The sequence below is a fragment of the Dermacentor albipictus genome, chromosome 1 (genome assembly GCF_038994185.2).
Source record: "Dermacentor albipictus isolate Rhodes 1998 colony chromosome 1, USDA_Dalb.pri_finalv2, whole genome shotgun sequence".
Taxonomy (NCBI): Eukaryota; Metazoa; Arthropoda; class Arachnida; order Ixodida; family Ixodidae; genus Dermacentor; species Dermacentor albipictus.
In genome coordinates, this window is record NC_091821.1 from 148,257,565 (window position 1) to 148,278,444 (window position 20,880).

Below are 20,880 nucleotides of genomic sequence, written 5' to 3' on the forward strand. Positions count from 1 at the left end.
GCAGCTATGCGTGTAGCTCTACGTATGCTGTATAGAGCAAGCTGTTTCCTTTTGCCTCGCCGTCAACAAGATGGCGGGTGATGCTTTCTGACAAGCCAATAGATGATGCTTGAGATTTTGAATATCACCTATTGACAGATGTCTTCCAGCATCAAAATACAACCCTGTTTTCTCGAAAAATTCGATGCTTCTGGGTGCTATTCTTGTAACTTGCAAAGTAAGTTCGGTCTTCTATACGGCTGCTGCCTCCCATGCAGCAACCACTGACTTCAGCGGGTCAGAAAATTATACTCACTACTTGCGTACCCTTACTCAACCAAGGCGACCTTTCAAGTCGATGTGGTGGCTGATGTTGAAGTAAACTGGATTAAGAAATATGCACCACAAGCAAACAAATAAGTAAGAGGCTATCCAAAATCGACTTCAGCTGCTGCTTTCTCGGACACGCGTGATACGCGCACTTACAAGCAGCAAATCGCCCGACCGCATTCTGGCGCTGATGAACTCGTCAGCACAGCATGACAATCCACTGATGGTTCAATTCCCGGTTATACCCTGAGTTGCAGAATTTCATGACTTGTACTAATTTGCTTTGGACTGTTCCGTTATAGTCGGTGACAAATGGCGGTTAATTGCTGAAGTGTGAAATCTGTATAGTCGGCAAGCCGATTCGAACCACGGTGGGTGCCAAACCGTCAACGAACAAAAAGCCTTATTTATTTATTTATTTATTTATTTATTTATTTATTTATTTATTTATTTATTTATTTATTTATTTATTTATTTATTTATTTAATATTTTCATACTCTCAGGACCCGAGGATATTACAGAGAGGAGTGTTCCAACATTAAATTATTAATCGCTAGTCGCAAAAGACTTCTGTGCCAGATTATCCGGGCAACTCACTGCTTCCAACAACTTATCGCATTCTATCAGCTTCCTGCCACCACGTCACCCCCGCATGGATCTACCATTTTACATCCATGAATTCACGACGGTGCTAGCTTTGTGCAGACGTACGCCTTCACCAGGACCTGACAGAATTTCTTACAGAGCTCTGTGTCATGTGGGCGAACGGGCGAGGAGTGTTCTGCTTGAAATGTATAATGAATTCTGGCTAACCGGCGCATCTTCCCACAAGCTGGAAGACTAGTCGCGTAGTTCCGCTGCTGAAGCCTGGCAAGTCTCCATTGGAGCTTTCATCGTATCGCCCAATTGCATTGGCGAGCTGTGTGGGCAAAGTGATGGAGAGGATGATCATCGGACGCCTGGAGTGGTACTTGGAATACCACAACGTCTACCCCTGCAGATGCCATGGCAGGCTTCCGACGTGGCCGCTCATCGATTGATAACGTCGTCGATATGGTTACCTACGTTCAGCACCAAAAAGGACATAAACGTCTCGGCGCTTCTTTGTCCCTCGACGTCAAAGGGGCGTACGACAAGGTTACAAATGAGGCCATCCTCGCCGTTCTCGAAGAAGTAGGCCTCTCGGTGGTCGGATGTTTAAATGGATACAAAGCTATCTCTCTAAGCGAGCTTTCTTCGTGAGCACCGAGGACGGCCACACTCCTCAACGGCAACACGCGGCAGGCCCCAGTTCAAGACTACGTCACATAACTCTATCGGATCAGGTGACACCACATCTTTGCTGGCGAACCACGTTCACAGCGTGGATTGAAGCCCATTCTTTTTCCACCGCCAGCTCATTTACTTTTCTCTGACTGTCTTTAAAAGTCAAGGCCATCACAGAGTAACTAGGCCCTTATTTGCCTCTTAATGGATACTCTGACATTATCACAGAAAGTATTGAATAGTTTCTGCGCTATTCCGGACGAAGACGAAATGCCTTTCAGGCAGAACGCCGACTCTTCCAGCTTTACTCATCTTGCGAATTTCTTAGACTTTGCCAGTGAACTGCTGTTTTCTCATTAACTGCGATGGAGATGGAGTCTCACGCGCGTCCGCCGGACTCGGCAGTACCCGTAAATTGTAAATTGTTGTCATGATCAGCTCTCTGGTGAGTGCTATTCGTGTTCTCCTGGACAGGCTACAGACACGAACAGCTCGAAGTGCGTTGCAAGTACTGGATGCCATCAATCCGGTTCTAGCGAGCCTTCAGAAGTCCAGTGCTTGAGAACTTCTACAGTAGAACCATGGCTCATCGACAACAACAGCGATCGTTCCGGGATGATGTCAGAAGTGCCTCCATATTCCAGTGAAATGCGAGAGGCCTGAGGTCACATATTTCGGATTTTCGGCAGTTGGTGTTTGAAAACCACTTTCCTGTACTGGTCATCTGTGAACCAAACTTATCAGCCTCCATAAGACTGTCAGGATATGAACCTTTTGTTTCAACCACGTGTGTCCGTAGTAGTAAGGTTCTGGTTTACATTCGCAAGTACCTTACGTATTTTTCCCAACCCGTAGCGCCACACGACGGTAACCAATACGTCTGTGTTACTGTGAAAAAGAAGAGGCTGTGTTTTACTCTTATTGGCGTCTACCTTTTCCCAACAAGTCAGTTTGATAGCAAAAGACTAAAAGATATTATGGCTGCTACTCCCGGTCCTTGGATAATAACAGGGGACTTCGACGCTCACCACCATATATGGGGAATATGGGAATATGGAATATGGGAATATGGGAAAGCCCGACATTTTTGCGAGGAACAACGTACAACAGCTGCTTTGACTTGACTTTGGTGTCACGTAGCCTGACTTCGAACGTGCAGTGGTTCACTCATATTGAAACCCATGGAAGTGATTATATTCCGACCTATGTGAGACTCGATAGACTAGACGCCGCATTACCGGTTGTATCTCGCCAAATCGACTGGTCAATCTTTCAAGATCGTGTAGAAGACACATGTAAGAAACATATCGCACGCAGATTAACAGACATAATTGCAGACGCAATGCAAGATTGTACGCGTTGCATCACGCCTTCATCAAAGCGTACAGAGAATGACATTGAATTGGAAAGGCTTTGCGCACTACGGCGCCGAGCTGAAAGGAGGTACAGGCGCACGAAGTCAATTCTTGACCTCAGAGAAGCTCCCGGCGCATGCAAAAGAAGATAAAACTCCAAATGGATAAGCTAGCGGATCAAAGATGGAAATGCTTTTGCGAGTCACTGGACCCCTGCAAGCCATTGTCCCGTGTGTGGCGTACCCTACGGGGTCCTTGCTCAAGCCCCCAGCAACAACGCCCTTTTAACGCACTTGCTCTCTATCAAAACCACCGTGAGATAGACGTTGCAGAGGAATTTTGTGCGAAAGTCGCCGGCGGCACAGTTTTAGTCCCTGGCATGGCTTTAGGCGACATTTCCGGTCCATGAGATACAAGTATGGACACTCCATTCTCTATGGAAGAGTTAGAAGCTGCTATGGCGCTCTGTAGGTGTTCATCTTCACCAGGGCCCGATGGCATAACATATACTGCTTTGCGCCACTAGGTCGAGAAGCACGAAGAGAACTCCTCAGCCTTTTTAATAGTTCATGACAAGATGGTGTCGCCCCACAGGAATGGAAACGCAGCTGCCTGGTACCGCTGCTAAAAGCAGGCAAGTCACCGTTCGAACTGGCATCGTATTGGCCTATAGTACTTGCCAGCTGCATCGGGAAGCTCATGGAACGTATGATCCTCATGCGTCTCGAATGGTACCTTGAACACCACAAAATTTACCCTGACTCTATGGCGGGATTTCAACGAGGTCGTTCATCGATGTACAGTGCCATCGATCTAGTGTCATCTGTAGAACAGCAAAAACTTTGGAAACGATTATCAGTAGCATTCTTTCTTAACGTGAAAGGCGCTTACGACAACGTTTCCCATCAAACCATTCTAGACGTACTTTTGACGATTCAACTAGGAGGGCGAGTATATCGATGGATCAGATACTACTTGACACAAAGGTACTTGTTCGTACGTACGGAAAATGGTCCGACTGCCGACCACTACACATGCCGAGGCGTTCCCCAAGTCGGTGTTCTAAGCCCTATTCTTTTCAACCTCGCGCTTCTTGGGCTGTCCAAATCCCTACCGGAAACAGTGAGCGTCTCAATCTACGCCGACAACATCTGCATCTGGACATCAGCGGTCACTCGCCTGCAGGGTCCCGCGCAAGGCTACAGAAAGCAGCTATCTTCATCTGACTATCTTCACACACAAGGACTAACCATCTCGACAGAAAAAATGTGCCTTGGTCGCTTTTACGCGAAAAGCGATGTCTCGTTATCCAGTATGCATCAATGACCAGCCTGTCTCCTACAAGAGAAATCATCGGTTTTTGGGAGTCATTGTTGACCGGGACCGCTCTTGGAGCCCTCAGGTTGCCCACTTGAAGAAGAAGCTCGCATTTATTGTTCACGTCTTCAAGTTCATCACCAGCAAAACATGGGGATCGTCAGTGGGCTCCGTGCTACAGTTATATCGAGCACCGTTTGTCGGATTCCTACGCTATAGCTCCCCCGTGCTTGCTAAAACATGCAACTTAAATCTTCGAGAACTTCAGAGCGTGCAAGCACAGGCACTACGTGTTTGCCTAGGCCACGGAGCGCCTCAACAGCATTAACCATTATAATGGCTCAAGACCATCCGATCACGACTTACATTAGCACCGAAACGCTTATAAAGGGCCCATGTTCGTCATGTTTCACGGATGCAATCAAGCTCTATTGCCTGCCAGTCAGAACAACGATCACAGGCGTCCTTCTCCAACGAGGTCAGCATCCATCGTGCCTCCCTACCATCGGGCTTCACACGCTCAGCATGTACAACCTCAGCTTTGTAGTGTTTAAAACAACCTCAAGTGCTTCTTACGGTTCCAGGGATAAGAAATAAGACCGACCTGCCTACCTTGGTCTTGAAGCAAGAAGCTCTGGATTGTTTGCGCACTTTATACTTTGACCGAGTCCACATATATACGGATGGCTCTTCCACTCAGACCAACTCCACCGGTGCAGTGGTTATACCATCACGATCAATAAGCATCTGATACAAGATTTCTCACTTGTCAACATCGACTGGTTAGGAGCTTGTTGCCCTCCAAGGTGTCGTTGATTATATTAACAACCAACCGGCTAATTGCTGGGCAATATTCTTCAATTCAAAGGCGGTCTTACAACGTCTTCTGTCATCTCTTCGTCGCGGGTCCTGTGAACAACTCGTGTCGGAGATACGAGAAATGCACCATCATATGATCGCGAAAGGCCACGACATCGTGTTTCAGTGGCTGCCTGGCCATTGCGGTATCTCCGGCAACGACCTCGCTGACGAAGCTACTAGGAAAGCACACGAAGGAGCAACTCTTGTTTCTGTACCTTCATCGCGGACTGACGCAGCCCAACACTTAAGCAAGTTAGCGCACCGTATGACGTTGGAGAAGTGGCACACAGCTGAAATCACCCAAGATCGATTGCATTCCCTCGACCCATCTATGCAACTGCGGCTGTTACCAGGGCTTCCGCGAAATGAGGAAACAATGCTGTGCCGCTTGCGCTTGGGCGTCGCATTCACCAATGCATATACGTTTTTATTGGAATGGCTGATAGCGCCGAGTGCAATGCCTGCGGTGTCGAGGAAACTATAGAACATCTACTGTGCTACTGCTCATCTTTTGAATATGAAAGACATGACCTCTGCACAGCTCTCAATCAGTTAGATAAAAAGCCGTTCACCTTGAACAAGATCTTGGGACCATGGCCTCACATATCGCATCTACAAAAAAGTCACAAAAGCGCTGCTGCGATATTTGAAAGCTACCGGATTGAGTCACCGTCTGTGATCCGGACTGAGTGACCGAATTCCCAGTGACCGAATCCCCAGTGGATTTTCTCTTATTTTAATCTTTCCCTTTTCCCTTTCCCCAGTGTAGGGTAGCCAAGCAGGCTCAGTCCTGGTTAACCTCCCTACCTTTCATTTATCATTTGCTCTCTCTCTGCGCTATTCCCAGACGCTATAGACGAGTAGCAGTCATCACTGTGTTTTCTCCTGTAACAGCGCGTTCAGAGGATCACATGCCCTTATATGGGTTCAAACTGTAGTGCTCATTGCTTCGAATTATGATAAAGCTTTCCTCGTTTTATTTCATTATTTGCTGTTCAATATAGTTCAATATATAGCTTGCTTGCCCTTGTTACGTTTCGCCTACGACGCGCGGTAAAGCCAGCGCGGATGCAACGTACGCCGGAGCTTCGTTCCAAGCGGCGGACATTTTGGCCCGTTCGGAGCGGCCGTGAGCGCGCCCCGCCGAGCGCGTCCCGGCATGTTCAGTGCCACGTGTCTTTGTGTGTGCGTGTGTGTGTGTGTGCCCACGCTTGTCAAAGCGCGGCAGCCGGGGAGAGGAGCTCCCCCAGTGTGAAGCGAGGAGGTCTGTCCGGCGCCGGCCCGGCTGATGCGTCACCTCCTTGTCCCAACGTGTCTATCAGTCCGTCCGTCGCCGCTGTCACGTGGTGTCGTCCCATGACCTTCCCTCTTGCTCTCAACTCCGAGAGTATAAGAGCAGCTGCCCCCGGACGCCAAGAGAGAGGCTCCGATTTCTGCTGTTGAGTAACGTGCTCTCCCGTCTCTCTACTTCGGTCGACCTGACCGCCCGCTCTTTGCGATGCTAGAATAAACAAGTTGTTCTGTTAGCAGTCGCCTCATGCTTTGCTGGGACCTTCGGATGCTTCCAGTGTGCCCCAGGCCGCCAGGCCTACGCTACCCTTGGGGCTTGCGACCCAGTTGCAATAACGGGCGTCAGCACTGAGGTTCCAACAGCCGGTGCCATCGGTGCGGATCAAACACCTGGTTGCCAGCGGTGAGATCGCGACAACGGAGGCCAGCAGCGAAGAAATGCGGTTGACTGTATGCTGAGCAGCACAACGACCATCCGGGAGCAGTGCAACGAGCCCTGTGTGATGACTGGTTGCCTGCAGCGGAACGACTGCGCTGAAATCTTGGCTGCGAGGTTTGGTGAGTGCGGGACTTTCTTCTTCTGAGTTTTGCCAGGCTTTTGTTAGTGTCAGAAACAGAGCTGGTAATTGTGGTTGTCGTTGGTGCCGGGTTAGTTGCGGCAAGACAATAGTAGGCAGTAGAGAAAGCAGCATTCAGAGCAGCCATGGATTTGAAGTCGTTGCGCAAACCGAAATTGTTGGAGCTTGCAAGAGAGTTGGGTCTGGATGTCTCAGACAAACTCAGAAAACCAGAACTGCTAAGGGTTATTCTTGAGTTAGTAGCTGAGGATGACGAGCTGTCGGAATGCCTTGAGACCATTGAGGAGAGGGAGACTGCAAAAAGACAGGAGCGCGAACTTAAAGAACAGAGAGAGAGAGAGATGAGCTTGAACGAAAAGAACGAAACGAGAAAGAAAAAGAAGAGCGTGACCGTCAACACGCTTTGGAAATGAAGCGTCTCGAGGTGGAGATGGAACGCGCTCGTAATGGAAGTCAGGCACACGGTGCAGGAGAACGAGTATTGTTTAAAATGACTGACCTGATGCGGCCGTTTAAGCTTGGAGAGGACATTGGTTTGTTCCTGGTTAACTTTGAGCGAACGTGCGAGAAGCAGGGGTTCTCTCGGGAAACGTGGCCACAGCGCTTGCTCACTTTGTTACCCGGCGAGGCGGCCGACGTAGTCGCTCGCTTGGAGAGAGAGGAGGCAGAGGATTTCGACAAAGTGAAATCGAGTCTGCTAAAAAAGTACAGGCTGTCCGCGGAGGCGTTCCGTCGGAAGTTTCGAGAAAATGAGAAAGGCAAAAGTGAGTCGTATACAGAGTTTGCCTACAGGCTTATGTCAAACATGCAGGAGTGGCTCAAAGAAGAGAAAGCGTTTGGTGACCACGAGAAAGTTCTGCAGTGTTTCGGGCTGGAACAGTTTTATAGTCGGTTACCTGAGAACGTGCGGTACTGGGTCTTGGATAGGCCAGACGTTAGTACGGTGGCTAGAGCCGCTGAGCTAGCCGAAGAGTTTGTGACGCGTCGGGCTCGCGGAGCTAAGGACGGTCAAAAGGGTGAATTTGGCTCTAAGTTCGAGAGGCCGAAGTTCACGCCCATGAGAGCAAAGGGGGACACACGTACTGCGGATGCGAGTGAAAGCAGTCCGACCGAACGTAAGGAGACGGCGGCAGCCGAAGCCGAACGCAGAAAGCGGTTCGAGACGAGGCAAGCGCGCGTGTGTTATACGTGCCAGAAGCCGGGTCACTTTTCGGCGTAGTGTCCGGAAACAAAAGCAAAAGTAGTGTTTTTGTCATTATGCAGCACTGACGAGAACATGAAGCTTCTCGAGCCTTACATGCGAGACCTCCTCGTGAACGGGAAGGAGTGCCGAGTGCTTCGCGATTCCGCAGCTACGATGGATGTAGTTCACCCTTCTTACGTAGAACCCGATATGTTCACGGGCGAGTGCGCATGGATCAAGCAAGCCGTGGAAGCTCATAGCGTGTGTCTGCCCGTAGCAAAAGTGCTTATTGAAGGACCTTTCGGAGCACTTGAGACGGAGGCGGCAGTGTCATCTATGCTGCCCCCCCAGTACCCGTACCTATTTTCGAACAGGTCCGATCACCTCCTGCGCGAGAAGGGGCTTTTGTTTGGTGAGGCTAGCGTTCAGGCCTTAACCAGATCGAAGGTTCGGGAGCTCGCTGCAAAGGCGGTAGTTGCGGGGCCGACGTTGTCGAACGATGAGAAAGGGTCAGAGGCGCAGCAAGGTGATATTCAGAGCACGCCCGAACTGAATAAAATTGAGCCTGTAGCGTTAAAGGCACCAGATACTGGAGAGGAAATTCCCGATGCGGGAAAGTTAGAAGAGCTATCTGCAGATTTGCTCATCGCGCCTACGTCAGACGGACTTAATAGGTTGCTAAAAGTCAGCCGGTCGGCTTTGATAGCCGAGCAAAAGAAGGATGGCAGCCTAGAAAACATACGCTGCATTGTCAAGGAAGGTATCGCCAAGAAAAATGCTCGCTTTGTGGAAAGAGGTGGGGTCCTGTACCGGAAGTATGTAGACCGCAGGGGAGTGGAGTTCAATCAGCTGATCGTGCCTCAGTGCTATCGTCAGGATCTGTTGCGCTTGTCGCATGGGGGTTCGTGGTCCGGACACCTAGGAGTTAAGAAAACTAAGGACCGTCTCTTGCAAGAGTACTATTGGCCAGGGTGTTTTCGGGACGCAGACCACTTTGTGAAGACATGCGACACCTGTCAGCGGGTGGGCAAACCAGGGGACAAATCGAGGGCGCCGTTGAAGTTGGTACCTATCATTACGGAGCCTTTTAGACGGCTCGTTATTGATACAGTGGGACCTCTGCCGGTAACAGCCACGGGGTACAGACACATTTTGACTGTGATCTGCCCAGCGACAAAGTTCCCTGAAGCAGTGCCGCTTAAAGAACTCAGCTCAGTTGAGATAGTCAATGCACTACTGTCCATATTTGCGCGAGTTGGTTTTCCTGCGGAAATCCAATCAGATCAGGGCACAGTGTTTACTAGCGCTTTGACGACGGCCTTTCTCGAAAGGTGTGGGGTAAAGCTGTTACACAGCTCAGTGTACCACCCACAGTCGAATCCCGTTAAGAAGCTCCACTCCGTCATGAAGCGCGTGTTTAGAGCATTATGGTTTGAACTACAAACTGACTGGGAGCTGTTTCTGCCTGGGGTGATGTTTGCATGGAGGACCGCGCCGCATGCGGCTACGGGGTTTTCGCCAGCTGAGCTAGTGTACGGTCGCTCGCTGCGATCTCCGCTTCGCATGCTTCGAAACGGATCACTGCCCTCTCCAAAGGCTGCAGACTATCTGTTTCACAAATGGCCGCCTCCTGCACTGGAGCCTCGCTTTGCAACAACATTCCTTTGAGGTGCGTTACAAAAAGGGGAGTCTCAACGGTAACGCCGATGGCTTAAGTCGAAGCCCCTAACGTGGGAATCAGCCTCAAAATTGTTTGTTATTGATGTTTTTCTTCCTGAGGCAGGATTTTTAACATATTGCTTTTGTGTAGTGTTTCAAAGTGATGATGTGCTTTCTAGTGCAATTTTCCAATTTGTGGACGCGTTCTGAGTGCTGCTAGACTACTGTAAGGAACTAGGCAGTAGTATTAAAGGGGAAAGAGCCTGGCATGGCTTAATGAGGGTTGTGCCGTGCTTGCTGACTGAGCGGCTGAGTTTCGGCGTAGTTCTAACGCTTGCTGGGAACGAGAGAAAAATGAGAACTCTCCCGAAGTCACTTTGCAGTGTCCTCTGTGAACCTGAACGTGAGAACGAGGCCTTCTCGGTGCGCTGCGTTCAAGAAACGCCGAGGGACGACCGACTTCGGTTATGAGCATCATCGAGCGACATCCCTCCGGACAGCGGATGCAGTCCCCTGACCATCGGGATCTCCCTCCCCCGGCGGGGCGGTCTGTTACGTTTCGCCTACGACGCGCGGTAAAGCCAGCGCGGATGCAACGTACGCCGGAGCTTCGTTCCAAGCGGCGGACATTTTGGCCCGTTCGGAGCGGCCGCGAGCGCGCCCCGCCGAGCGCGTCCCGGCATGTTCAGTGCCACGTGTCTTTGTGTGTGCGTGTGTGTGTGTGTGCCCACGCTTGTCAAAGCGCGGCAGCCGGGGAGAGGAGCTCCCCCAGTGTGAAGCGAGGAGGTCTGTCCGGCGCCGGCCCGGCTGATGCGTCACCTCCTTGTCCCAACGTGTCTATCAGTCCGTCCGTCGCCGCTGTCACGTGGTGTCGTCCCATGACCTTCCCTCTTGCTCTCAACTCCGAGAGTATAAGAGCAGCTGCCCCCGGACGCCAAGAGAGAGGCTCCGATTTCTGCTGTTGAGTAACGTGCTCTCCCGTCTCTCTACTTCGGTCGACCTGACCGCCCGCTCTTTGCGATGCTAGAATAAACAAGTTGTTCTGTTAGCAGTCGCCTCATGCTTTGCTGGGACCTTCGGATGCTTCCAGTGTGCCCCAGGCCGCCAGGCCTACGCTACCCTTGGGGCTTGCGACCCAGTTGCAATAACGGGCGTCAGCACTGAGGTTCCAACAGCCGGTGCCATCGGTGCGGATCAAACACCCTTGATCGCCCCCTATCCATTATTCTGTTTCTTCACCTCGGACTTAAGGGTTAACAGCATTTCCTCTGCCGCTGTCCACGCGTCCGTTAACGTATTGTTTACTGATTAGTCTCGTAGCACATTTGCCCGTTTTCTACACTATGAGTTTTTCGAAAATTGCCAACGGCTTGCCAGATTTCTCCAACGTCTGCACAGGAGAACGCGAGAGACGAGTCTGTTGCCTAATGCGGGCTATTTCCAACATCTACCGCACACGATTGCGAATATATTTCTGTAAGCTTCGACCGAAGAGCTGAGCGCTGTTAATTAGAGTCGGCATGATATTTATATGGAACACGATCTACCATTCCTTTGCTGACGGGCACAACGTTAAATAAAGATGCGCGTTTGCAAGACCGTTATCAGCAGCGCGCAATGCTCCACCTTGATTTTCAACCTTCACAGTAAAGATTATTCAAGGTGGAGCAGATACTTTGAATATTCGTACAAACCCCCAATGCCGTTGTAATGATGATGATTATGTGAGCAACCCCTTGAAACTAGCTGGTGGCATCATGCTTCACCAAGCTCGCCCTTTTAGCTTTCTAATGCGTCTAAGTATTCAAATAATTTTATACCCTAATGTACATTTATTGTTGTGTCCTGGCGCCTATAAAGGCAAGAAGTATATAGCTTAACGTGTCCTTCATAAACATTGTTTATCTCCATAAAACACGTGCAACATATTCAGTGCGTAATATGCCGATTACGCACTGAAGCCTAATGTGGGACACTTAGGAAACTATACAAATGAACATGCAACAATACTGATCCGCTTTATGAATTAACCGCAAGGCAGTGCATGATTATGTATGATACAACTGATAGAATCTGTTTGAAAAAATAGCTGAATGTGCAGCGTGTTTGCGTTGATCTTCTGCAAGTCCAGCCGGCCCCGTAGACTGTTGGAAAATTGCCATATAGTGCTTTCTTACAAAATCGAAAAAATTTGCCCATGCTAGCAGACAAAGTTAGAAAAGAAGAAGGTCTGCCGGCAGGAGATAAGAAATGTGCCAGTAAGCACCAGTAAACTTGCACTGGCCCCTACAGAGGAGGTGCATTGAGGGATTAGTGTCGAAGTATCTTCAGATATAAATGGCAAGTACTGTATCGGATACAAAAAATCGAAGTGTATCTTTTGTCTGTATCTCAAATACTTATCGCCTCAGTATCTTGTATTACATATGTAGGATTATACATCTGCAAAGTAAGTTTGCGCAAACTCGGATAGCTTGGGAGATCACGTGCTCTCAACATGAAGTGATGGTGAAGTTCATTCGGATTAGAGGCGCAGCCGTCCCGATACTAAAGCAAGAAAAATGTCCGCTCGAACTAACATCATATCAGTTATTTTATAGTTATATTATAGTTCACTTTATATTATAGTTACAGTGCAATTCAATATGGTACTGCAGTGCACCACACGCAGGGCGCCAAGCTATTTGTTAGCACCGGCCGAAATCGTTATCTCCACGATATCTCCGGCAGGAAACGCCAATTTTCGGCCTACCTTCGGTAGATTTCTAGGCGAAAACAGCAGCTGAGAATGAGTGATCGCCGCATTTGCCCGATTATATTGCGTACTTTTTTTGCTCCACGAAAATTGCCTGGTCCGCAAATTACCTGGGCGTTAAAATCAGATACAAAGCCGAAATTGTGTTCACAATCGCAAGATGACGGCAGAACAAGATTTTAGTGTACTAGAATTCCGGTATTCCAATACCATATAACCAATAACCATATACTAGTATACGGTTAGCGTGGCAGAGGGGGGTGGCGGTCGAGTGGGTCGAGCGGCGCACTCTCGCCGAGCTTTCATAGGGACTGCGTAGCTAAAGCGCCACGTAACGAAAAACGTGGCAGGGCGCTTCGAGTGAACTGGATTTTGGGTGTTTGATGTCCTCCTCGCCCTTCAATTCGTGCAGGGCGGCGACCATGGAGTTTCATGCAATAATTACGAGAGGGGACTCTGGCGCCAGTGTCTACGGGAGCTGCAATGGGAGCGGTTCAGCCAGCATGGGAATTATGGGAAGTGCATGGATTTGCCTAAACCTCTTCCTTCTGGCGGCTTCGTGACTTTGTGAGCTCGTCATTTTCGACAATGTAATGCGCGATAAACAATTAAGTAAACAGTACCAAAATTGTCCGACGCCAGGTTTCGAGCACATGACCTCTAGCACAGAAGCCCGATATTGAAACCATTAGGCCACGGACGCATGCATCCACAAGCGATATGAAACGCCCTTATGAATTTATCGCGGGCAAGCCAGTGCCTTGAGACGCTTCGCGCGTTCCGATGTGGCCGCCTCGACAAGCTCACCCGCCGTGGTTGCTCAGTGGCTATGGTGTTAGGCTGCTGAGCACGAGGTCGCAGGATCGACTCCCGGCCACGGCGGCCGCATTTCGATGGGGGCGAAATGCGAAAACACCCGTGTACTTAGATTTAGGTGCACGTTAAAGAACCCCAGGTGGTCGAAATTTCCGGAGCCCTCCACTACGGCGTGCCTCATAATCAGAAAGTGGTTTTGGCACGTAAAACCCCATAATCTAATCTAATCGACAAGCTCAATCGTTGCAATTAGTAGCGATTCCGCGCGTTCGCAGCGTCTTCTGCACTTCGAACAGTATGGATTGCTCTGAAATGTACAATAGGGCTTTCTTTTTTTAACCTACACTTCGTGCAGGCTCGTGCAGACGAGTGTAGCGCCGGGAAGAGGCTGTGACGTCCTGTGCTGCAATTGGCTCGCTGGGCTGTATATAGTCAATCAGAGCAGACAGCGCGTCGTCTTCTGAATCAGCACACAGAAAGCATCTGACTCCGCACTTAGCCTGACTTGGTAATTACTGGCTGCGTATATGTCATCATGTCCTTGCCGGAAACTAAACGCAAATGAATGAGCTTCCTCTCATCAACAAATCTAGGCAAACCGCACCTGAATACATCGCTAATGCACAGTGCACGAAGACAACTGCTCAATGCATATAATACAGCGCGGATTCTGAAACAGCCCCCAACATCCGTGAGTCAGATCACTTTACCTCCTTGGAAGATTAGCTCACCTTCCTCTGTGACACATGGCCACGCCACCACTTCTTTGCAGTGAATATTCACTATCATCGCTATATCAGCGCCGACAGTATCAGACAAAATGGCGCCACACGTTTGCAACGCCAGCCTGCTTGTTTGTCGTCCGCTGCTTACACCCACCGAAACCGCAGTGTAGAAAGTGTAGTTTTCATGCTACACTACAGCTATAAAAAAATGGCTTCGTGTAAATGGCCGGGGCTACACTTTTCTACACTAAGTAAAAAGAATGGCAACTTCCTACACTAGCCGCACTCGTGTAGCCATGGTAGGTAAAGAAAATAGCCCTAATGCAGGCATATAAAGCGTAATAAACAAAGACGCAAGAACGCCTGAATCCGCAAACACGAAGATCATACAAATCCATGTACTTCCCATCATTCCCATGGTGGCTCAACGATTGCAGCGCCAGAGTTCCCTCTAGTGATTATTGTAGGAAACTCTATGGCGGCGACAACCACGTCTTATCATACGGCGTCCGCCATGTCGGTGCCCACTTCTCGGCAGCGCATAGCTGGCGCGCGTGAATAAAATAGCTTTTCAAAGAAAAGCATTCTCTGCATGCAGCTAACAATGTGCATAAAATCAACATTAAGCGTTAGCAGTAAAGGTATTCAATTGTTGGCCGTTCTAGAATTTTACACAATTATAAAATAGCAGTTCTAACCATTTTTATATACGTATATGTAGAATCGGCGTCCTCACAGCCCACCTCTCCCCACATTTTTCTTTTTTTTCAATTTTTCACGTAGCAATGTTTGAACGAAGAACCAAGTGGTTCGGTGCTCATGCTCCCGACGATTTAGATGACGAATAGTGGGATCAAACCTTAGGACCGCTATCTTGTGCGCGTTCGAAAAGCCGACGTTCGATTTCGCCTCACGCGATTGGACTAGATTGGCCTAGGCCGCGATATCGGCGCAGCCTGGACAATCGCGCGAGGCGAAATCGAACGTCGGCTTTTCGAACGTGTACAAGATAGCGGCCTAGGTTTCCCGACACTAAATGAACATTTTACTGTCTTTTGCTCTAGCGGAATTATGGGTGCAAATGTCGCGCATTGAGTTTTTGTACTATCGAACAATAAAGGTTGGAATTTTTTTCATTACGACACTTTGCTACGATGAGACGTCATTCATGCCGCGAAGATTAACATTTTCTTATCAGCCTACTCAGTTATTCAAAATTATTCAAAATTCAAAAGAGACCTGTGGTGCCACAGTTCTGAAGTGCGCCAACTGTAGCGGCCCTCACGCAGCCTCGTCGAAAGCCTGTCCACGCATCAAGAGGGAGCGCGCGGTTCTGAAGCAAATGGCCAGAGACAATTCGGCCCACAGGAAGGCAGCCGAAGTAGTCTGGCGTCGGCGTCGGCCCCATCGTACGTCTTCAAAGAAGGCGCATGCGCGAAGCGATAGTACCCGCTCCACTACGGTACCACTTAGTCGCGCCGCGAAAGGGCCCACCACTTCCACGAGGGAATCAGATAAGACTCTTTCTTTAGAGGAATGGCCTACGCTACCGAGCCGCTCCCTTGCTAAGGAACCTCGGAAGGTCGCGGCCCCACCGGAGCTTTCTCCGGCCATTGATGATTCACCTGAAACAGATCGTCAAGTCATCTCGGTGCTACGTTCCCTCATGGAGGCCATCCGAACAATTTTAGTGGACATGGGGACACCGTCTGCTCGAAGCGCATTTAAAGTGCTGGACGCCTTAAGCCCATTGTTTGAATCCTTCAACTAGAAAGATGGTTACCCATACCCCATCCTTGCGTAAAGAAGTCAAGGCAGCGTCCGTCATCCTGTGGAACGCCAGAGGGCTAAAATAACGAATTTCAGATTTCCGTCAGTATGTGTACACCAATGTGTTTCCACTCATATCTTGAGTGTTTGTCCCGCCCCATAGATCATCACAGGAGATTTCAATGCACACCATCCAGCATGGGGAAGTACAAAGACAAATGCAAGAGGACGAAGATGAGCAAGCATCACCTACAACTATGGCCTTACTCTCTTGAACGATGGTAGCCCCACCTTTCTTCGAGGCGTGACATACGGCAGCTGCCTCGACCTTGCTTTCGTCTCCAACTCTCTCGCCAGATGTGTGAAGTGGTTTCCAGATATTGAGACACATGGGAATGATCACATTCCAACCTATCTGAACACCAAAGGCTTGTCGTCTAGATCTGGACCACGGAATACCATTCGGACGATTCAATGGGCCAACTTCAAATCTGATATGGAAGATGCCTGCCGCGAGGGCCTACCCTCTGGGTTAGAGCAAACAATTAAAAATACGATGCAAAACGCCACTCGCATGCTGACGATCTCTTACACGCGAAACGACTTCGACATAGAATTAGAGCGACTTGGAGCACTTCGTCGCCGGGCGGAACGTCGATATCGGCGTACAAAATTAATCCATGACCTTAGGGCAGCCAGGAGTATGCAAAAGAAGATTCAGCGTCGAATGGATAGATTAGCGTCGGAACGTTGGGCAACGTTTTGCCAGACACTCGGCCCCCGCAAGCCACTGCCTCACATTTGGAAAACGGTGCAAGGCCTGCGTTGCCTTCCGGAACAGCGTTTTCCATTCAAGGCACTCACGCTTTTCCAAGGGCGGCAAGACATCGATGCCGCAGAAGACTTTTGTGCGTGGATGGCAGACCAAGCGACACGTCCAGATCCTCCAGCCCAAGATGACGTCCCCCATTCCCGCGAGTGCCGCATGGACCTTCCTTTTACAATGGAGGAGCTCGAGGTGGCACTAGCTCTCTGCAGGCGCTCATCATCTCCGGGTCCAGATGGTATATCATACCGAGCCTTGTGCTATCTCGGAGAATCCACACGGATAGCATTGTTGAGTCTCTACAACACCTCATGGCAGGAGGGAAATGTTCCTGACGAATGGAAAGTGAGCCGCCTGGTGCCAATCTTGAAGCAGGGCAAATCCCCACTAGAGCTCACCTCTTACCGCCCAATAGCATTGGCCAGCTGTGTAGGAAAGATAATGGAACGGATGATCCTTGGCCGCTTGGAATGGTACCTTGAAAACTACAAGATTTATCCGAATTCCATAGCTGGTTTCCGACGTGACCGCTCTTACATCGACAATGTAGTTGATCTCGTTTCATATTTCCAGCACGAAAGGTCCCGAAAACGTTTATCTGCAGCTCTATTCTTAGATGTGAAAGGGGCATACGATGACGTATTACATGAGGCCATTCTTGATGCTTTTGTGACGGTTGGCCTAGGTGGTCGAGTATTTTTGTGGATTGCAAGTTACCTATCTGCAAGATCATTCTATGTGTTAACTGACGATGGCCCAACGACGCGACGCTATACCAGCAGGGGCGTTCCTCAAGGTGGTGCTCTCAGCCCGACGCTATTCAACCTCGCTCTTGTTGGATTTGCTGAATACTTGCAAACTACCATGAAAATTTCAATATACGCTGACAACATCTGTGTCTGGACTTCGGCAGTCACACGTCCTCAGATACGTGCACGGCTTCAAAGAGCGGCTACTTTGACAGCGAGCTACTTGGGTGAACAAGGTCTCAGCATATCACCAAAAAAATGCGCCCTAGCGGCATTTACTCGCAAACCAATGACGCCTAATGTCATCTCAATCAATGGGCGGACCATTTCCTATGTCAGAACCCACAGATTTTTTGGCGTAATTATCGACCGAGACCTCTGTTGGAGCCTGCACATGGCCTATATGAAACGGCGCCTGACAGCAACCTCCCAGTTCTTTAAATACTTGACAGGAAAGACGTGGGGGATGTCAGTAGACGCAATGCTGAGACTCTACAGAGATCTCTTTCTCGGTTTTTAAAGATATAGTCTGCCTGTACTGAACAATACCTGCAAGACAAATATCCGTGTTCTGCAGGCAGCACAAGTTCAAGCACTCACAGTTTGCCTTGGTTTGCCCAGATGCACGTCAACAGAGGCAACTATTGCGGTTGCTCGGGACCATTAAATGCAAACTCACATCGCGGTGGAAGCCCTGAGAACGCACATCAGACATTTTGCACGTGCCCCCTATCACCACCTCGCAACAAGACCTTCAGACAGGCACCAATCATCATTCTCTAAAACTATCGTCAAGTAAAACGACAAACTTCCCTCGGGCTTCACCGCTGCATCTAAACCATCGATACCCCCTTGGTGTCTCGTCAGCTCCACAGTCCACCTTGGCGTACCAGGAATCGGAAAAAAGTGTGAGCTGTCGTCGCCTGTGCTAAAACAACTGTCTCTGCTTCTTCTGCACGAGAGGTATGCGGACAGTGCACATATTTATACTGATGGTTCCACAAACATCCAGTGTTCGTCCGGTGCTGTGGTCGTCCCAGCAAGAGGTATTACCATCAGCTTTAGGACTGACCACCCAACGACATCGACATCTGCGGAACTAGCTGCTCTTCGCGCTGCACTTTGTTTCGTCAATCGGAAACCTCCTCTACAATGGTCAATTTTAAGTGACTCAAAGGCAGCCCTGCAATTTGTGCTATCAGCTCTTCGTCGCGGGCCATTCGAACAGCTCGTGATCGATATTAGATGCCTACTCCATACATCACATGAGAAAGGACATCACGTGACGTTTCAGTGGCTTCCAAGTCACTGCCGCGTCATAGGAAATGAAGACGCCGATAAAGCCGCTCGGACAGCTCTTGAAGACACACAGGAAGAGGCCATACTACTTTCACGGTCCGACGCAGCCAGAAGACTTCGAGTGCTTGCACGGGAGATCACGCTTTCTCTATGGTGCACATCAAGTAGCCAGACCAACCGGAGCAATCGTTAACACGACTTGCCCTCTTTGATGCATCTCTGTATGCCAACTGGACTCCGCCAAAGTGAGGCCACCCTGCTTAATCGCTTATGGCTAGGGGTGGCCTTCACGAAATCTTACTCGTTCCGCATTGGAATGGCCGACAACGCTCTCTGCAATGCCTGTCTTTGCGAGGAGACGCTGGAACACATTCTGTGCGACTGTCCTGAATATAATGTTCAGAAACAGTCCCTGGCGTCCGCTCTAGCGCGTTCTAGTTCTAAATAGTTGCAACTGACCATTGTCAGTTGCAACTATTTTCACATATCGCCGACAGAAGACATCGCAGCTGAAGGCGACGAAGGGACTACTTCGGTTTATGAAGGAGACGGGCTTGGACAAGCGACTGTGACAGGGATGTCACGTACCGCGCAAGAGTGACAGACTGTAACTAACGATGTGTGTGCCGTGTTTTGTGCTCCCTATCTCTTCTCCCCATCTTTCGTCCCCCCATCCCGCTCCCATGCGTAGGGTAGCAAACCGGTTAAGCTAAAGTGGTTAACCTCCCTGCCTTCCTTCTCCAGTTTTTTCTCCCTTCCTTCCTTCAAAATTAACACTACATATATATATATATATATATATATATATATATATATATATATATATATATATATATACATAAGTATATATATAGACAACACTCCATACAAACAAATTCTTGCTGGCTTTCGGTATTGAGCACGGAGTCACCTCAATCCACTTCAATCTCAGCGCCGCCGCACTGTACTTTTCGTTGTTGCGCCATTGCGCCACTCCCTCCGTTCCGCCCACTCGACCATCTATAGCACAGTCGAGTTTTGCAACGGAGCTGTATATGGCGCAGACCCGGGGTATCGTGGCGTCTGTGTCCAGAAACTATCATCATGTGGGCCGATCCTGGTGGTAGTGCAGATAGGGCCCAATCTCAATCGCATATACCTCTGTGGGCTCGGGGACCGGTAACGCGCCCTTGAACTACCCTTGTCACATTGGGAACCTAAAGAGGTCCCAGGCAGAAGTGTAAGAACAGATGTATTTGGAGAAAAATGTTTTGTGTGACTTTTCCAAAAGGACTTAAAAAAACATCGGCGCCAACGCGCTCGTGCCACTGCTCGCGCGTTCGTCGTCGTCTTCTTCCACAGCTGGCTCCGTTGCCGCTCATCATGTCAGCGTAGAATTTCATTTCTGTCGTTGTAACGGGGAGGCCGCGTTTACGGGGGCACGAGCCATGGAATATGTGCCGTTCATTGTCTTACGTGACGGACACATTTATAACAGAGGTGATACGCGAATGTAAAAAAAATTACGGGGTTTTACGTGCCAAAACCACTTTCTGATTATGAGACACGCTGTAGTGGAGGACTGAAAATTTCGACCACCTGGGGTTCTTTAACGTGCACCTAAATCTAAGTACACGGGTGTTTCCGCCCCCACCGAAATGCGGCCGCCGTGGCCCGGATTCGATCCCGCGACCTCGTGCTCAGCAGCCGAACACCATAGCTACTGAGCAACCACGGCGGGTGTGATACGCAAATGTGTGTGCGTACCTATATCGTCACGGTGACCACAGATCAGGACAACAAATATGTTCGTACCTTTATTCAAAATTCTGTGTCACCTCTGCGCCGTGCGCTAAATAGCTTCTCTGGTCATCCGTCTTCACAGAGTGAAATGGCTCATGATTTTTTTACGTAAGATGGAGGAAACACAATATAAATCTAGAAGGGAGCTTCTAGTGGCATTTTTGAAGCCTGAATGAGTAGGAGAAGATCATGGAAAAACCATCCAAGCACGCGATGTCACGCGGTGTTCTCCTATAGTCACCCCGCGTGGGACGGTTGCGCTGATTCGTCGTCTGTTCATCTGCTGCGCTCCTCGCACGGCCGCTCGGAAGTTGCAACGCGCGGCTAATCGTGCGGACT